We start from the raw sequence: 18744 nt of genomic DNA, 5'->3' as shown, positions 1-18744 counted from the left end.
CAATTTTGTTAGATTGTGTTGTGACAGCTGTCAAATTTTTAAAAATATATCAGCATGCATATTTTTAAAAGAAAACATCAAAAGTGGTGAATTTTTGTGTAGCCATTTTAATATTGAAGTTGGATGGAAAACAGCAGTATTTTTGGCATATTATGCTTTTCTATTTCAAGGAAGGTATTAATGCAACTGAAATGCAAAATAAATAAATAAATGATCTGCGCAGTGTATCAAGAAGCTGCTATGACTGCTCGAACATGTCAGAAACGGCTTGCAAAGCTTTCTGCGGGAGCTTTCTTGCTGGACGGTGCTCCACGGTCAGATAGACGAGCTGAAGCTGGCAGTGCTCGTGCTGAGGCATTACTGGAGAACAGTCAACGTCATACCACATGGGAGAGAGTTGACAAGTTCAAAATATCCAAATCAAACGTTGAGAACCATTTGCATGAGCTTGGTTATGTGAATCACTTTGAAGTCTGGGTTCCATATAAGTTGAGAAAAAAAAATCTTCTTGACCATATTTCCACATGCAATTCTTTACTTCAACATAATGGAAACACTCCACTTTTAAAACAAATTCTGACAGATGATGAAAAGTGGATACTGAACAATAATGTGGAATGGAAGAGATTTGGGGATGAACAAAAAGAACCAACACCAACCATACCAAAGGCTAGGAGTCTTCATCCAAAGAAGGTGATGTTGTGTACATGGTGGGATTGGAAGGGAGTCCTCTATTATGAGCTATTTCTGAAAACCCAGACGCGTCATTCCAGCAAGTACTGCTCCCAATTAGACCAACTGAAAGCAGAACTCAATGAAAAACCTCCAGAATCAGTCAACAGAAAACATAATCTTCCCTCAAAATAACTCAAGACAGTATGTGCCTTTGATCACCAGGTAAAAACTGTTGTAGCTTGACTGGGAAGTTCTGATTCATCCGTCATATTCACCAGGTATTGTACCTTTGGATGTCCATTTATTTCAGTATTTACAAAGTTCTTTTCGGAGAAGGCAATGGCAACCCACTCCAGTACTCTTGCCTGGAAAATCCCATGAACGGAGGAGCCTGGTAGGCTGCAGTTCATGGGATCGTTGAATCAGACAGGACTGAGCGACTTCACTTTCCCTTTTCACTTTCATGCATTGGAGAAAGAAATGGCACCCCACTCCAGTGTTCTTGCCTGGAGAATCCCCGGGACGGGGGAGCCTGGTGGGCTCCTGTCTATGGGGTCGCACAGAGTCGGACACGACTGAAGCGACTTAGCAGGAGCACAAAGTTCTTTTAATGGAAAAAAAAAATCAGTTCCATGGAAGACTGTAAAAGGCACCTGGAATAGTCCTTTGTTCAAAAAGGTAAAAAGTTTTGGGAAGATGCAATTATGAAGCTGCCTGAAAAATGTCAAAAGGCAGTGGAACAAATAGTGAAAACATTGTTCTATAAAGTTTTTGGTGAAAATATCTTTTATTTTTACTTAAAAAATTAAGGTATTGTTTTGGGCAAACTGATATGCTTATTCTGATATTTGATTTTAAAATCTATAATGACTGGAAAAGATATTTAACAAATATAGATAAATTCAACTGAAACAAGTTTTGCAAACTATGATACTCATTTTGCTGCTGCTAAGTCACTTCAGTCCTGTCCGATTCTGTGCAACCCCATAGATGGCAGCCCACCAGGCTCCCCCATCCCTGAGATTCTCCAGGCAAGAACACTGGAGTGGGTTGCCATTTCCTTCTCCAATGCAGGAAAGTGAAAAGTGAAAGTGAAATCACTCAGTCGTGTCTGACTCTTAGCGACCCCATGGACTGCAGCCTACCAGGCTCCTCCATCCATGGGATTTTCCAGGCAAGAGTACTGGAGTGGGGTGCCATTACCTTCTCCAACCCTCCAGTAATTATACAAAGCATGTGTATGTGATTCTGCAGTGAGTTACCTATGAATGATGTGCTTGGGCATTTCACGGGTGGTTCTAGCTCTGAAACCTTGTGATAGAATCATTTACTGACTATTTGTTTGTTTTATAGTCTTTTTATTTGTCCTGAATGCCAAAGTAGTAACACTATTAATAGCTTCACTGTTTTAGTTTTTCATTAAAATCTAGTTTTCATCAAAAAAGGTGTTTTTCAGTTGAACATACACTTTCTCAAGCATATTCTTTCCTTTAGAGGGACATTAAAAAAGTAGTTCATGCATTTCTTTAATAAAAAACCTTCAACAAAATTCATAAAATTTCAACTTCCACTCTATGTTTAATCAAAAACAACATAAAATAGCTCATTAAGTAGCTTTATAAGGTAGTAAAATAATACTATAAAATGGCTTTAAGTGCTATTAAAATTATAGAGTTTATCTCTTCACTTTGCCTGTTTACTTCTAAAATATCTTATTATTTATGTCTTTAACTTGTCATTGTCTAATAGTTCAGGGGAAGCTTCTCTAGAGGCTCAGATGGTAAAGAATCTGCCTGAAATGCAGGAGAGCTGGGTTCCATCCCTGGGTCAGGCAAGGAAGATCCCCTGGAGAAGGGAATGACAATCTACTCCAGTAATCTTGCCTGGAGAATTCCATGGACAGAGGAACATGGCAGGCTAGAGTCCATGGAGTAACAAATAGTCAGACATGGCTGAGTGACTTTCAGCTTAAAGGCAGTCTAGAAGTTTTAATAGGAACCATTAAATTTTTATTTTAAACTGTCTTCATAATTTGGATTGTTTGTCTGAAATCTCATCAGAATTCAATTACTGATTCTGAAGATCACCATTAATTTTACATTTAAATTATGTGATAGAGAATTCTCTGGTGATCCAGTAGTGATGACTGTTTCCAATCCAGGGGATGTGGTTTTGACCCTGGTTGGGGAATTAAAATCCCACATGTTGCCAGGCTTGGGCAAAAAATAAAATATTAAAATAAATTATGTGAGAAAGGACTCCTTCTAGTATGAGAAGCCTCCATTCTGCTAATTTTTTTCATTGCTGGATTGACCTCATTGTTAGGATGATATGATTACTGCTTACAGCACCCCCTAATTGCTCAGCTCAGGTGCTCAGTCATGTCCGATTCTTTGAGATCCCATGGGCTGCAGCATGCCAGGCCTCCCTGTCTATCACCAAATCCCATAGATTGCTAAATCTCTGAATCAGTGATGGCATCCAACAATCTCATCCTCTGTCATCACCTTCTCCTCCTGCCTTCAATCTTTCCCAGCATTAGCGTCTTTTCCAATGAGTCAGTTCTTCCCATCAGGTGGCCAAAGTATTGGAGTTTCAACTTCAGCATCAGTCCTTTCAATGAATATTCAGGACTGATTTCCTTTAGGATAGACTGGTTGGATCTCCTTGCAGTCCAAGGGACTCTCAAGAGTCTTATCCAGCACCACAGTTTTAAAGCATTAATTCTTCAGCACTTAGCTTTCTTTATAGTCCAACTCTCACATCCATACATGACCACTGGAAAAACCATAGCCTTGACTAGACGGACTTTTATTGGCAAAGTAATGTCTCTGCTTTTTAATATGCTGTCTAGGTTGGTCATAAGTTTTCTTCCAAGGAACAAGAATTCTTTAATTTCATGGCTGCACTCACCATCTGCAGTGATTTTGGAGCCCAAAAAGATAGTCTGTCACTGTTTCCATTGTTTCCCCATCTATTTGCCATGAATGATGGGACCAGATGCCATGATCTTAGTTTTCTGAATGTTGAGCTTTAAGCCAACATTTTCACTTTCCTCTTTCAATTTTATCAAGAGGCTCTTTAGTTCTTCTTCACTTTCTGCCATAAGGGTAGTGTCATCTGCATATCTGAGGTTATTGATATTTCTCCAAGCAATCTTGATTCCAGCCTGTGCTTCATCCAGCCTGGCATTTCACATGATATATTCTGCAAGTGTTAAATAAGCAGGGTGACAATATACAGCCTTGACGCACTCCTTTCCCTATTTAGAACCAGTCTGTTGTTCCATGTCCAGTTCTAACTGTTGCTTCCTGACCTGCACACAGATTTCTCAGGAGGCAGGTAAGGTGGTCTGGTATTCCCATCTCTTGAAGAATTATCCACAGTTTGTTGTGATCCACACAGTCAAAGTCTTGGGCATAGTCAATAAAGCAAACATAGATGTTTTTCTGGAACTCTCTTGCTTTTTTTTCGATGATCCAACGGATGTTAGCATTTTGATCTCTGGTTCCTCTGCCTTTTCTAAATCCGGCTTGGACATCTGAAAGTTCACAGTTCATGTACTGTTGAAGCCTGGCTTTGAGAATTTTGAGCATTACTTTGCTAGTGTGTGAGATGAGTGCAATTGTGCCTAATGGTAGGGTTTTGTTTTTGTTTTGCTTTTTTGTTTTGTTTTGTTTTTAGGGGATTAAGGGTATTCCAATCTGTTATGTGTTCTTCATTTGAAAATTTAGAGTCAAGCTTAAGTTTAACTGATTTAAATGGAGTTGCAGACTATTCATGATTATTGCCAACAGAATTAATGACATGTATATACACCAGACTCATCATCATTTACTCAAAGGGAAACCCACATTAAATTATAAGACTGAACTAGAAACTTATCAGTACAGTATAGAAAGATGATACATGAATCTATGCTTCTCTTAATGTTTTTATTGATGCCTTCTGAGTCTGTTTACACTTGATTATTAATATACCTTTTCCAATATACAATAGATTTTTACTATACCCATCCAATCTTGAAATATATTGAGAATTACCACTAATCCCTAAGGTTAACCATTGTTATCTTCTGTGTCTGAGTAACATAGTAAGAACTTTACAAATGGAAAACAGCACTTCTCCAGAACGTTAAAGGTACACTTTGCCACTCACCTATTGATGCTTAGCAACTTCCTATAACACTCTTATCTACCCTAGACATTTTCGACACCTTCACATAGGCTGAAGATAAATCTGGAGCCTAGATCTGCTGTATAACTCTCTCTCCCTGAGTCACATTTGAACAGGCAGTCTCACCAGAGTAGAATTCCCAGATATTATAGCCTATGCTTCCAAAGTCCAAAGAAGCCCATTCTTACTCTGTCCTGGTTGGGGAAGGTATGAAGTATAGCAAGTTGTCTGTTATTTCAGAGGAAAGGTCCTGGCATGCCACAGCCACTTAACTCCTAAGACATTCCCTGATAAAGTAGATCCTTAAATCTCCAATTACCATCTATCTCATCCTTTTTTTTAAACTTTACATAATTGTATTAGTTTTGCCAAATATCAAAATGAATCCATCACAGGTATACATGTGCTCCCCATCCTGAACCCTCCTCCCTCCTCCCTCCCCATACCGTCCCTCTGGGTCGTCCCAGTGCACTAGCCCCAAGCATCCAGTATCGTGCATCGAACCTGGACTGGCATCTCGTTTCATACATGATATTTTACATGTTTCAATGCCATTCTCCCAAATCTTCCCACCCTCTCCCTCTCCCACAGAGTCCATAAGACTGTTCCATACATCAGTGTCTCTTTTGCTGTCTCGTACACAGGGTTATTGTTATCATCTTTCTAAATTCCATATATATGTGTTAGTATACTGTATTGGTGTTTTTCCTTCTGGCTTACTTCACTCTGTATAATAGGCTCCAGTTTCATCCACCTCATTAGAACGGATTCAAATGTATTCTTTTTAATGGCTGAGTAATACTCCATTGTGTATATGTACCACTGCTTTCTTATCCATTCATCTGCTGATGGACATCTAGGTTGCTTTCATGTCCTGGCTATTATAAACAGTGCTGCGATGAACATTGGGGTACACATGTCTCTTTCCCTTCCGGTTTCTTCAGTGTGTATGCCCAGCACTGGGATTGCTGGATCATAAGGCAGTTCTATTTCCAGTTTTTTAAGGAATCTCCACACTGTTCTCCAGAGTGGCTGTACTAGTTTGCATTCCCACCAACAGTGTAAGAGGGTTCCCTTTTTCTCCACACCCTCTCCCAGCATTTATTATTTGTAGACTTTTGGATTGCAGCCATTCTGACTGGTGTGAAATGGTACCTCATAGTGGTCTTGATTTGCATTTCTCTGATAATGAGTGACGTTGAGCATCTTTTCATGTGTTTGTTAGCCATCTGTATGTCTTCTTTGGAGAAATGTCTATTTAGTTCTTTGGCCCATTTTTTGATTGGGTTGTTTATTTTTCTGGAGTTGAGCTGTAGGAGTTGCTTGTATATTTTTGAGATTAGTTGTTTGTCAGTTGCTTCATTTGCTATTATTTTCTCCCATTCTGAAGGCTGTCTTTTCACCTTGCTGATAGTTTCCTTTGATGTGCAGAAGCTTTTAAGGTTAATTAGGTCCCATTTGTTTATTTTTGATTTTATTTCCAATATTCTGGGAGGTGGGTCATAGAGGATCCTGCTGTGATGTATGTCGGAGAGTGTTTTGCCTATGTTCTCCTCTAGGAGTTTTATAGTTTCTGGTCTTACGTTTAGATCTTTAATCCATTTTGAGTTTATTTTTGTGTATGGTGTTAGAAAGTGTTCTAGTTTCATTCTTTTACAAGTGGTTGACCAGATTTCCCAGCACCACTTGTTAAAGAGATTGTCTTTAATCCATTGTATATTCTTGCCTCCTTTGTCAAAGATAAGGTGTCCATATGTGTGTGGATTTATCTCTGGGCTTTCTATTTTGTTCCATTGATCAATATTTCTGTCTTTGTGCCAGTACCATACTGTCTTGATAGCTGTGGCTTTGTAGTAGAGCCTGAAGTCAGGTAGGTTGATTCCTCCAGTTGCATTCTCCTAAAGGAAATCAGGTTTAAATTGGAAGGACTGATGCTGAAGCTGAAACTCCAATACTTTGGCCACCTGATGCAAAGAGCTGACTCATTGGGAAAGACCCTGATGCTGGGAAAGATTGAGGGCAGGAGGAGAAGGGAATGACAGATGATGAGATGGTTGGATGGCATCACCGACTCAATGGATATGAGTTTGAGTAAACTCCGGGAGTTGGTTTTGGACAGGGAGGTCAGGCGTGCTGCAGTCCATGGGGATGCAAAGAATAGGACATGGTGAGTGACTGAACTGAATTGAACTGAACTGAACTGATAGGTGGTAATTATGATGGTAGCTGATGATTATTTCCTAATAGAGCATCTAGAGTATTTTGTACTTTCTGCTTAGAGGATTCATTTACCTAATATCATTATATACAGGACTCATATTATGGTCTAGTGAATATTAAGATGATCAAGAACTATGTGACTCTACTGTGATGAAGAAAGACAGGTTAATGAAGCTGGAAGCACTTTCATAAGGAAAGTTATGGCCAACCTAGACATTCAAAAGCAGAGACATTACTTTACCAACAAAGGTTCGTCTAGTCAAGGCTATGGTTTTTCCTGTGGTCGTGTATGGATGTGAGAGTTGGACTGTGAAGAAGGCTGAACGCCAAAGAATTGATGCTTTTGAACTGTGGTGTTGGAGAAGACTCTTGAGAGTCCCTTGGACTGCAAGGAGATCCAACCAGTCCATTCTGAAGGAGATCAGCCCTGGGATTTCTTTGGAAGGAATGATGCTGAAGCTGAAACTCCAGTACTTTGGCCACCTCATGTGAAGAGTTGACTCATTGGAAAATACTCTGAGGCTGGGAGGGATTGGGGGCAAGAGGAGAAGGGGACGACAGAGAATGAGATGGCTGGATGGCTTCACTGACTTGATGGACGTGAGTCCAAGTGAACTCCAGGAGTTGGTGATGGACAGGGAGGCCTGGTGTGCTGCGATTCATGGGGTCGCAAAGAGTCGGACACGACTGAGCGACTGAACTGAACTGATCCATGATCCAATGGATGTTGGCAATTTGACTTCTGTTCCTCTGCCTTTCCTAAAACCAGCTTGTATATCCGGAAATTCTCAGTTCATATACTGTTGAAGACTAGCTTGAAGTATTTTGAACATTACCTTTGTAACATGTGAAGTGAGTGCAATTTTATGGTAGATTGAACATTCTTTGGCATAGGCTTTCTTTGGGATTGGAATGAAACTGACCTTTTCCAGTCCTGTGGCCACTGCTGAGTTTTCCACATTTGCTGGAATATTGATTGCAGCACTTTTACAGCATCATGTGTTGTAGGGTTTTAAATAGCTTGACTAGAATTCTATTACCTCCATTAGCTTTGTTCACACTATTGCTTCTGAAGGCCCATGTGACTTTACACTCCAGGATATCTGGCTCTAAGTGAGTGTCCACATCATTATGGTTATCTGGGTCAATTAAGACCTCTTTTGTAGAATTCTTCTGTGGAATCTTGCCACCTCTTCTTAATCTCCTCTGCTTCTGTTAGATCCTTGCCGTTTCTGTCCTTTATTGTGCCCAGCCTTGTATGAAATCTTCCCTTGATATCTCCAATCTTCTTGAAGAGCTCTTTAGTCTTTCCCACTCGCTTAAGAAAGCTTTCTTATCTCTACTTGCTATTCTGTGGAAACTCTGTATTCAGTTGGGTGTATCTTCCCAGCACTGTATATTCTTAAGGTGTGCAGCATAGCGATTTGACTTACATACATCAGGAAATTACCACAATGTTTAGTGAACACTATCAGCTCATAAAGATACAAAATTTTAAAAAATGTATAAAAATATTTTGTAATAAGAACTCTTAGGATTTACTCAACATCATTCACATATAACATACAGCAGTGTTAGTTATATTTATCATGTTTTTCATTACATTCCTAATATTAATTCATCTTTTTATCTATTTTTTATCAATTTGTTTATTTTTTAATTACGATACTGTGTGGGTGTCTGCCATACTTCATGAATCAGCCATAGGTATACTGTGTCCTGGAGAAGGAGATGGCACCCGACTCCAGTATCCTTGCCTGGAAAATCCCAGACAGAGGAGCCCGACAGGCTACAGTCCACGGGGTCGCAAGAGTCGGACACGACTGAGCGACTAAACCAGCACCAGCAGACAATGTCCCCTCCTCTTCAAACTCTCTCCCACCTCCCGCCCCACCCCGCTCCAGCTCCCTGCCTCACACAGCAGATCCCCGGCCATCTATTTCACCTCAGCTCGTGTATACACGTCCATGCTACTCTCTCCGTCTGTCCTGCCGTCACCTCCCACCGCTGTGTCCGCAAGTCTATTCTCTGTGTCTGCAGTTCCTCGTGTGGCTCTTTCTTTTGCCCACTCTATGCTATAGGGTGTAGGCTGTAAGGTTACAAACTTGAGCAAACCTTGAGGAAATTTCCATTTTTTCAAAAGTTTGAGGACAAACTTTTATTATACCCCTTTCATCTCATGACAGTAGATTTAAAATAAGCGCTGTTTAAAATATACACTAGTTATGGTTATAAACCGGTTAGACATAAAACACTCCAGAGTCATCTGCCATGAGCCATCGGACTTTTATTCATATCACAGAGGCTAGTTTATATGACGGAGACTTTCATAACTGCATTCTTTGTGTTTTTGTCTATACAGTAGATATATGCATTTTCTTCATGCTGCTGCTGCGTTGCTTTAGTCGTGTCTGACTCTGTGCGACTCCATAGATGGCAGCCCACCAGGCTTCCCGTCCCTGGGATTCTCCAGGCAAGAACACCGGAGTGGGTTGCCATTTCCTTCTCCAATGCAGCAAAGTGAAAAGTGAAAGTGAAGTCGCTCAGTCGTGTCCGACTCTAGGGAGCCCATGGACTGCAGCCTACCAGGCTCCTCCGTCCATGGGATTTTCTAGGCAAAAGTACTGGAGTGGGGTGCCATTGCCTTCTCCATTTTCTTCATAGAACTTAGCAATTTTTTTTTTTTTTTGGCTTAGTGTCTTGACATGAGTGAAGGGAAATCATAGGAGATTCCACTTCATCTCTTCTACTCTGATGACTGCAACTTCCCTGACCAGGAAGTTAACCCTCCCTCCAAAGGTGAAGATGACATATATATGCACTCATGCATGCATGCTGTTGCTTCAGTCGTGTCTGATTCTGTGTGACCCTATGGACAGCAGCCCACCAGGCTCCTCTGTCCACAGGATTCTCTAGGCAAGAATATACATATGCTGGGCATGGTGGACATAGTTGTAATCTTCAAAATACATACATATATATATACATGTATATATGCACTGTACCCATATATTGGAGAAGGAAATGGCACCCCACTCCAGTACACTTGCCTGGAAAATCCCATGGACAGAGAAGCCTGGTAGGCTACAGTCTATGGGGTCGCAAAGAGTCGGACACGAATGAGCGATTTCACTCACTCGCTCACACATATATAATCTCTGAAATTTATATTTGTAAACTGAGAAATATTCACAGAATGGGTTAGCTTGTGAGATAGCTTTGGATTAGTTTCCATTTATCACCTGGTTTCCATAAGCTCCTACTTAATTCAAAGACTGTAAACACACTTTAGGTGTTCATTAGTGTTGGCTCAGAACTCTTCATCTAAGAGATATGAAAACATTGATAATCTTCTTTTGTAAGTGCATAGTTATTTTAGCAAATGATTGTAGACTCCTTTATGAAAAATTCAAGTGATTCTTTATTATATATACTTGTATTGGAATTGCAGGCTCTTTCCTCAGAAGAAAGGCAGTCGAACTAATAGGGTCAGGGTCTCTGAACTTACTTGCCTCTGGAAAATGGGCAAGGGAGAGCAGCAGCTCACAGCCCCTGCTTCGTATCTCCTAGTATATGATTACCATTATGTAAATTGAGCAATATTCTAATTGACTAACACTCTGTCTTGCCCCGAGTGACACCATGATCTATTAGCCATCACATTAAATAGCTATAATTTCCGCTCTTCCTTGGTATCTTTTGTGGTGATTGCATCTGCCTTGCCCCTGGCAGGTAAGTAATGCCGTCTAGTCCCTCTGTGCAATGTCACACACAGCTCTAGACAGCATCTCCCGTCTCCCCCAGGCTATCATCTTGACATCTCCAGGCTATCTTGATAGCCATCAACTTGCTTCCCAAAGGTGTTAGTGCCCCACCAGTGTTCTTAATAATCTAAGAAGTGGTTTTCCTCTGGGTTCTTATAAAGAAACTCAAGCAGTGCATTCTCAGGTCTAAAGAATAAATCCATGACCACATCCCCACCTTCTTAAGCCTTCAAAACCCTTCTCCAAAACATGTCACCATAGTTCTAGCATCCATATGTAATTTATTTTAGGCCCCTGCCATATCCAATCTTAAAGAAGCAAGGTGAGCTGATGTCAAGTGTCACGGTCAGAATATTAAATCACAGGTCACAAATGAACAGCTTTTGTCAAGTGATTCTTATTTATTTGGTTTTAATCTTCTTCGATTTCCAGTCTAACAGCCCCAGGATCTGTTCAAATGCTCGTTTCTTCCATTAATGCCAGCAGATATTAGCCAATTTTTATATTTCCTGTGTCATTAAGACTATTTCTTCCTAGATAAGACTGTACTTCTCACTCAAATTTTGTTGAGACTTGACTCTGGATATTGTCCTGGGGCCAATGAAAAATGTCATGGTTGGATCTTAAAGTGGACAAGATTCACCCGCTTCAGCTGAGGTTACTGCCTGATACCTAAGTGTGGGGAGATTGCCCTGCTCTTGCTTGGGAAAAGGGACTGTACCTGCACACAGCTCAGTTTCAAATAATTGGGGAATATGGGAGTCTCAGGTTCCCACATCTGAGGTTTTGACAGTTTCCTTTTGCAGAGCTCTATCTTTGTCATGGTAGCCACTTAAAGCTGAGGATTCTTTTTCTTTTGCATCACTTCCAATGTTATAGTTGGGTCCTGGGTCTGAGTTTCAGCGATGCTCTATGACTACAAAGGAAGAAATTCTCCTTTGAAACCTGTAGAAGCTTTGTGGCATTCACAGCCTGCCTTAAATTGGCAATGGTTTGCTCTGGGAGGAAATTTTTCTTTCTTCATGGTCTTCAATGCCAGAATACTTAAATGTTCATGGAAGACTCAGTAGAAAGGATGAGGCTGGGTGTGAAGAAGACTCCCTGTTCAGTGAGTGTGAACATGGGAGCTTTAACACATGTGGAGTTACCCAATCAGCATCTAGAAGGAGCCCAGAGTCTCTTCTGTTTTGAAAGGAGGAAGACTAAAAGGATTTACAGATAGGGAGACTGGTTTTGTGAAAGCTTTAGGAAGGTAAGGTGAAAGTTAACTGTCGGGGTGGTGAGTGTGGGATATGAACTATGGAAAACAATCATGGATGATTAAAGGTGCCGATTGGGCTTCCCGGGTGATGCTAATGATAAAGAATCTGCCTGCCAATGCAGGGGAGGTAAGAGACGTGGATTCAGCCCCTGGGTTGAAAATATCCCCTGGAGGACAGTGTGGCAACCCAATCCAGTGTTCCTGCACGGAGAATCCCATGGAGAGAGGAGCCTGGTGGGCTACAGTCTAAAGGGTTGCAAAGAGTCAGACAACTGAATCAATTTAGCACACATGCAAAGGTACTGATTGTTGAAAAACATTAAATGTATCATATTCTGGCTCAATATCAGAAAAACAAATAACCCAATCAAAAAATGGGCAGAAGAAGAAAAAAAAAAATAGGCAGAAGACCTAAACAGACATCTCTATAAAGAAGACTATTTTTATACAGATGGGCAAAAAGCACATGAAAAGATGCTCAACATCACTCAACATTAGAGAAATGCAAATCAAAACCACAATAAGGTGTTATCTCACACCAATCAGAATGGCCATCATCAAAAAGTCTGCAAACAATAGATGCTGGAGAGGATGTGGAGAAAACGGAAGCCTCCTGCGCTGCTGCTGCTAAGTCGCTTCAGTCGTGTCCGACTCTGTGCAACCCCATGGACTGCAGCCCACCAGGCTCCGCTGTCCCTGGGATTCTCCAGGCAAGAACACTGGAGTGGGTTGCCGTTTCCTTCTCCAATGCATGAAAGTGAAAAGTGAAAGTGAAGTCGCTCAGTCATGTCTGACTCTTAGCGACCCCATGGACTGCAACCTACCAGGCTCCTCCATCCATGGGATTTTCCAGGCAAGAGTACTGGAGTGGGTTGCCATTGCCTTCTCCAGCCTCCTGCACAGTTGGTGAGAAAGTTAGTTGATAGAGCCACTATGGAGAACAGTGTGAGATTCCTTTAAAAAGAAGAATTAAAACGTCTGTATCACCCAGCAAACCCACTACTGGGCAAATACTCTGTAAAACACACACACACACACAAACTATTGAAAAAGACACATGTACCCTAATGTCCATTGCAGCACCATTTACAATAGCCAGGATAGGGAAGCAACCTAGATGTCCATCAGCAGATGAATGGACAAAGAAGATGTGCTACATATATCTAATGGAATATTCACTGAGCCATAAAAATGAGTGAATTTGAGTCAGTTGTAGTGAGGTGGATAAACCTAGAGCTTGTTATACAAAGTGAAGTCAGAAATAGAAAAAACAAATATCTATATTAACACACACACACACACACACACACACACACACATATGTGGAATCTAAAAAAACAGTACTGATGAACCTATTTGCAGGAAAGGAATGGAGATGCAGAAGGAGAGAACAAACTTGTGGATAGTGAGGGAAGGAGAGGGTAGGCCGTACTGAGAAAGTAGCTTTGACATATATACACTATCATGAGTAAAACAGATACCTAGTGGGGAGCTGGTTATAACAGGGAGCCCAGCCTGGCGCTCTGGGACAAGCTAATGGGGTGGGGTGGGAGGGGAGAGGGAGCCTTACAGGGAAGGGAACACACACACACACACATATATATGTATATACATGTATATATATAATTATGGCGGATTTGCATTGTCGTATGGCAGAAACCAACACAACATTGTAAAGCAAATATCCTCCAATTAAAAAATAAATTAAAAAACATTATCAGATTCTTGATATTAATTCCCTTTAAGAATCTCTGCCAGTGTGATCATATCCATCTGTTCTAGCTTGGAAATTATTAGACAATATTAATACTGGGTCCAGTAACAAAAATATTAATAGAGGTACATGTTTTTGATTCATATCTTGGAAGGTGGCTGATGAGAGCAAGTGTTAAGGAAGGCACTGAAGAGACAATGAGTCAATTTTCCATGTCTTGCCTCATTTCACAATTTTGGAAAAATCAGGGAAGACCAGAGGGAATGAGTCACTGGGTCACCAGAACACTAAAAGAAGGACTATTAGATACTGGTTATGAAACTGCAGATTGATGGTGAAGTTAAGAAACAGACTCACCAACACAAAACAGAGATAGTGTTTAAAATAGGAGTTTAAACTGATGTGCTTATTGTCTCAGAAATGTATCTAAGCCTTCACAACTAAAAGGAAAAGGCAATATGGACTTCGAACCATCAAGTAAACTAACAGATGGCTTTACTTTACTCCTTAACTGATCTGTGCATATTTTTTAAACAGTGATCGTCAAGGGAATTTAATGAAGTAGGGGTTTCCCCAAGTGTGTGTCATTAGCTAGAGTTTCCTCTCACGTCTTCACGGCGTCTCCAAGGAGTTTAGGAGAGGTCCAAGGGGTAACAGATGAGGTAGAAATCGACGCGCCCGTAAGCAGCAGGGGTTGAGCGTCACAGTCCTTTTACGGCACACGGCAGCAAAGTGTGATGACGGGTGTTCTTTTTGACCTCAACATCTGTCACCAGGAGCTTGGACATAAATATTGCTTTCTGTTGAAAAGCAAAATGGAGGTGAAAACCCTACCACATCAACCTACTGTGGGTTGATAGAGAGGCAGCAGTGAAAGTTATATGCCACACACTGTTCACGGGGCTAGGAGATAAAATGTACAGTGACTGACATTAAAGAAAAAAAAAACAGGTTATAATTTCTTTATTGGACTTTGTAAGGGGCTAACGTGTGGTGACCAGAGCACACTGACTGTCTGAAGAGGCCAGCCTATTTATCACCTGGTTTGAAAGGCCTTATAAAGCTTCCAAGGAATCTATAAACGTGCCCAGTGAAAATGCCAACACTTGAATTCCTGCTCCTTCAGAAACAGGCAAGCCAATCAGTGCGCATCAAGGGAGGACGGTAGCAGCATGAATGACTTCACACTTTCTCTCTCTCTTTTTCTGTTGCACTTCTTTCCATTTTAAAACTGGAAGATGGGAGAGGTAGGCATGAAAATTCAAAACTACATATTTTAAGATGAAATTTTTAAATTGGTCTGGGACTTTTTCAAACATGAAGTTAAACACTAAGGAGACTGGCACAAAGTATTATCAGGCCAAACACGAAGCCTACAGAGACTACCTGAGCACAGTGTTTGGAGAAATGTGGTAGCATTGGCCTTCACATTTGGTTAGATGCAAAACTTGGTTAAAATCTTAAAATAAGTACCGAGTGGGCTGGGAGATTGCAAATACAGGGTCCATTTCTGAACACTAAAATCTTCCACAATTCTGATGAAATAGCAAGAGTAAAAAGGTTTTTTAAAAAGCCTGTAGAAGGCAGAAAGAAATACAATTTATTTTGTGGCTACTTCAAATAAATAGTTCAAATTTGTATTCTACATTAACTCAAGTAATGAAGCTTTGAATTTTAATTGAGGCAAAAAAAAGGATCTCATATATATGTGTGTGTATGTATACACACACACACACACACACACTTCCCTGGTGGCTCTGTGGTAAAGAATCCACCTGCCAATGCAGGAGATGCAGGTTCAATCCCTGGGTTGGGAAGATCTCCTGGAGGAGGAAAGGACAACTCACTCCAGTATTCTGGCCTGGAAAGTCCCATGGACAGAGGAGCTTGGTGGGCTACAACCCTTGGGATCGCAAAAGAAAGAATCAGACATGACTTAGTGACTATACAGCACATACATATATACACATATATTTATATCTGAAGCAATATTCTTGGTCATATTTCTTCACTATGTGAAAGATTTGGAGATTATATACTTGATAGTATGCAGTGGAAATTGGGAAGAACTTGCAATATTTTTACTTTTCAAATTTAAGAATAAAAAGGAGAAGATATTTAGGAAGAAGTGGCAAACTGGATCAGATGAGTGCCTTTTGCATGATGTCGTCCCCAGCAGCAGCAGCAGTCCCCAGTTGCAAAATGGAATACGTGGTGGTCCAAGAGGCACTGAAGAAGCGACACACAGCAATTACACTAGAGAAAAGGCAAAGCAATGGGAGTCTAGGCTCTCTGGAAAACAGATTACCAGCAGGTGCACACTTTCATCAAGTTCTGCAGAGAACACAGAATACATGTGCAGAAATATGCTGCATTTGTTCCTGCTTCACGTGGCCATCACCTTCCACTAAATATCTGTATGTTTGCCCACTTACATTTGGAGTTTATCCTAACCTTTAATTGTTAGTACATTACTGTCTCTTCTGGCCAATTTTCTTCCTTCAAAAATAGTACATAATCTTTTAGTCTTCTACCTAAAGAGCATGCTCTAAGAAAAGCCAGAACAGAAAGCAATAGACGATCAACCCTGCTTTGATGTATTTCACATGTGCCCGTGAGCATGGCTCTTTTTCATCCGCTTCTGTCATATGTTGTTTACTCAGTTAGTTTTACTTTTGATTTAGGAAACCAAAGGGAAACATGAATGTAAACGGCTCAGGGAAAGATGAGGCGATCTGGGAGTAACTTAGCGCTGGCACCTGAATCCCATATCAAACCCACAGCAGGGGCTGAGCCTGAGCGGTTGAGACATCACCTAAGCACCAGAACTGAGTTTTGTCAGGCGCACCCTTATGGGAGTGTTCTTCAAATTCCATTTGAAAGGCAAGGGCTGAGCCGGGAATTCTGTGTTCTCTGAAAGGCATCTACTTAGAGCTGTGTAAATACGTGTGCCATCCATAGCCTTTGGAGATTCAAAGAGCCACATTTTTGTGACCTACCACCAAATTAAAACATACTAGAGAGCATGGCACTTAGTTAGTTTGGGTTAGTGGGGTTCTTTGATAGCCAGAAACTGGAACATAAGGGAAAAAAAGGACACCATAGATGTCTAAGCATCTTAAAAATTATTATTTGATATTTGATTCTCAGAATTGCTGTGCTTCTTATGTATCATGCTATTTCTTCTGAGTCAGAAAAAGCAGGGTCCAGTTTGATGCTTTTTCTCTCTCTCCTTCAAATTTTGAAACATTCTTGGTTAAATTAGCATGTGTCTTAAAATGAAGCCATGGACAAGTCCAGGGTCTGGTCTTTTGAAGTAAAAGCCTGACTCAGTAGTTAATGGTCGGAAATGCGAAGACGTAAAAACAGAGTAGCTACTGTGCTGGGAAACCAGTAACAACTAGGCTATCCTTCCACCACACAGCAGAATCCCCAAACTCGCAGCTCCCTGAAACAAACAGAGGCCGGACACACACTCCTGAATCGTTTTTACAGGAAGCTGACCCCTTTCAGATGAAAACTGCTGACAGCAAGAACATAGACTGTTTGAAACCAGAAAGTTGATGATGCTTGAAAGTTCCCCTTGATGCCAACCAATCTGAGAATGCCCATGAGCTCAACACGCCTTGCTCTTTGAAAACCCTAAAACTTCTCACCACCCCCTCCAGAGGGGTTACATAGCCTTGAGCGCATTAGCCGTCTGGGCCCCCTCCTGCTTGGCTAAGCAATAAAGCTCTTCTTTCCCACCTCACCGAAAGGTGTCTCCACATTTCCTTTGGCACTGATGAGCAGAGTCCTAGTTTCAGCAACAACACTTTTTTTTTCCCCCCACAATCTTTCACGTATAATATCCATTTTCTAAATGTATTCATTTTGATCTTTCCATGTAATAATTATTTTTATTATATTAATAATCTAGCTGTATTGTTTTTCAATGTATTGCCTTTATAAGAAAAGAGAAACATCGACTCTTAAACTCACTACAGAGGAACCAAATAGAATTGACCAGTTAACAATGGAAAGAGTGACATAAAAATCCGACAGTAATGTGCAAGTTAAAACCTTTAAAACACATTAGTTAAGGTTTGGCATGTTAAAACCAAAAGCAAATTATTCTGTTCTTTATTAGGAATACATCTCAACTGTACTCTCAATGATTTTTAGAGAGTGGCATGTAATATTATACAAGAAAATATTTATAGTGAGCTTATGTAAATAAATGTTGATGTTATTGCATATGATGCTTATAAGCTGAAATAAATTTTATAGTCATATAATATATCTAGTTACCTGTAGCATTTTATAAGTGAAAATCATACATTCTTCTCTGTTGACACCTGAAAAATGTCTAGTTAGATAGCTGCACAGTAATAAATACAAATTTGTTTTTGAAGAAAAATAAAATATTGAAGTCTGTGACAATCGTTATTAACTCTGAAAGTTACATGATTTATCAACAGCATTTGATTTACACAAACATTTCCAAGTTTTTCTTTCTGTATTATTGATATTGCTTAATCATTTGCATCAAGATAAATGAAAGAGGTTCAAACATGATATGGATATCAAAGCTCCATTTAAAATACAAATAAACTCTAACAATCAGAGGTCATTGCCAATGTCTTTTTTTTTCTAGATTCTTCAATTTAGACATTTCCAAGTTTCTAAATCTTTCCATTTATCTTTACCAACTCTTCAAAAAAACTTTAAACTTGCTAAGAAATGAGAATTGGAAATGGAACTTTAGAACTAAATGTAATATATGTTACATAGTGATTTAAAAAAAATCTTTGTAGAATACATATGAGCTACAAAGTGCTAAGTATATTTCTATACATCCTTTTTCTTGTTTAAAATAAATGTAGTTTTCAAACAGTTGCCATTGTGTGTCTATGATTGTGATAATATAAAATGTGAAAATGGAACTGAATCAA

This window comes from Bos mutus, chromosome 14 (genome assembly GCF_027580195.1).
Source record: "Bos mutus isolate GX-2022 chromosome 14, NWIPB_WYAK_1.1, whole genome shotgun sequence".
Lineage (NCBI taxonomy): Eukaryota > Metazoa > Chordata > Mammalia > Artiodactyla > Bovidae > Bos > Bos mutus.
The sequence above is the reverse complement of the archived record's forward strand: the minus strand, read 5'-3'. Positions refer to the sequence as shown.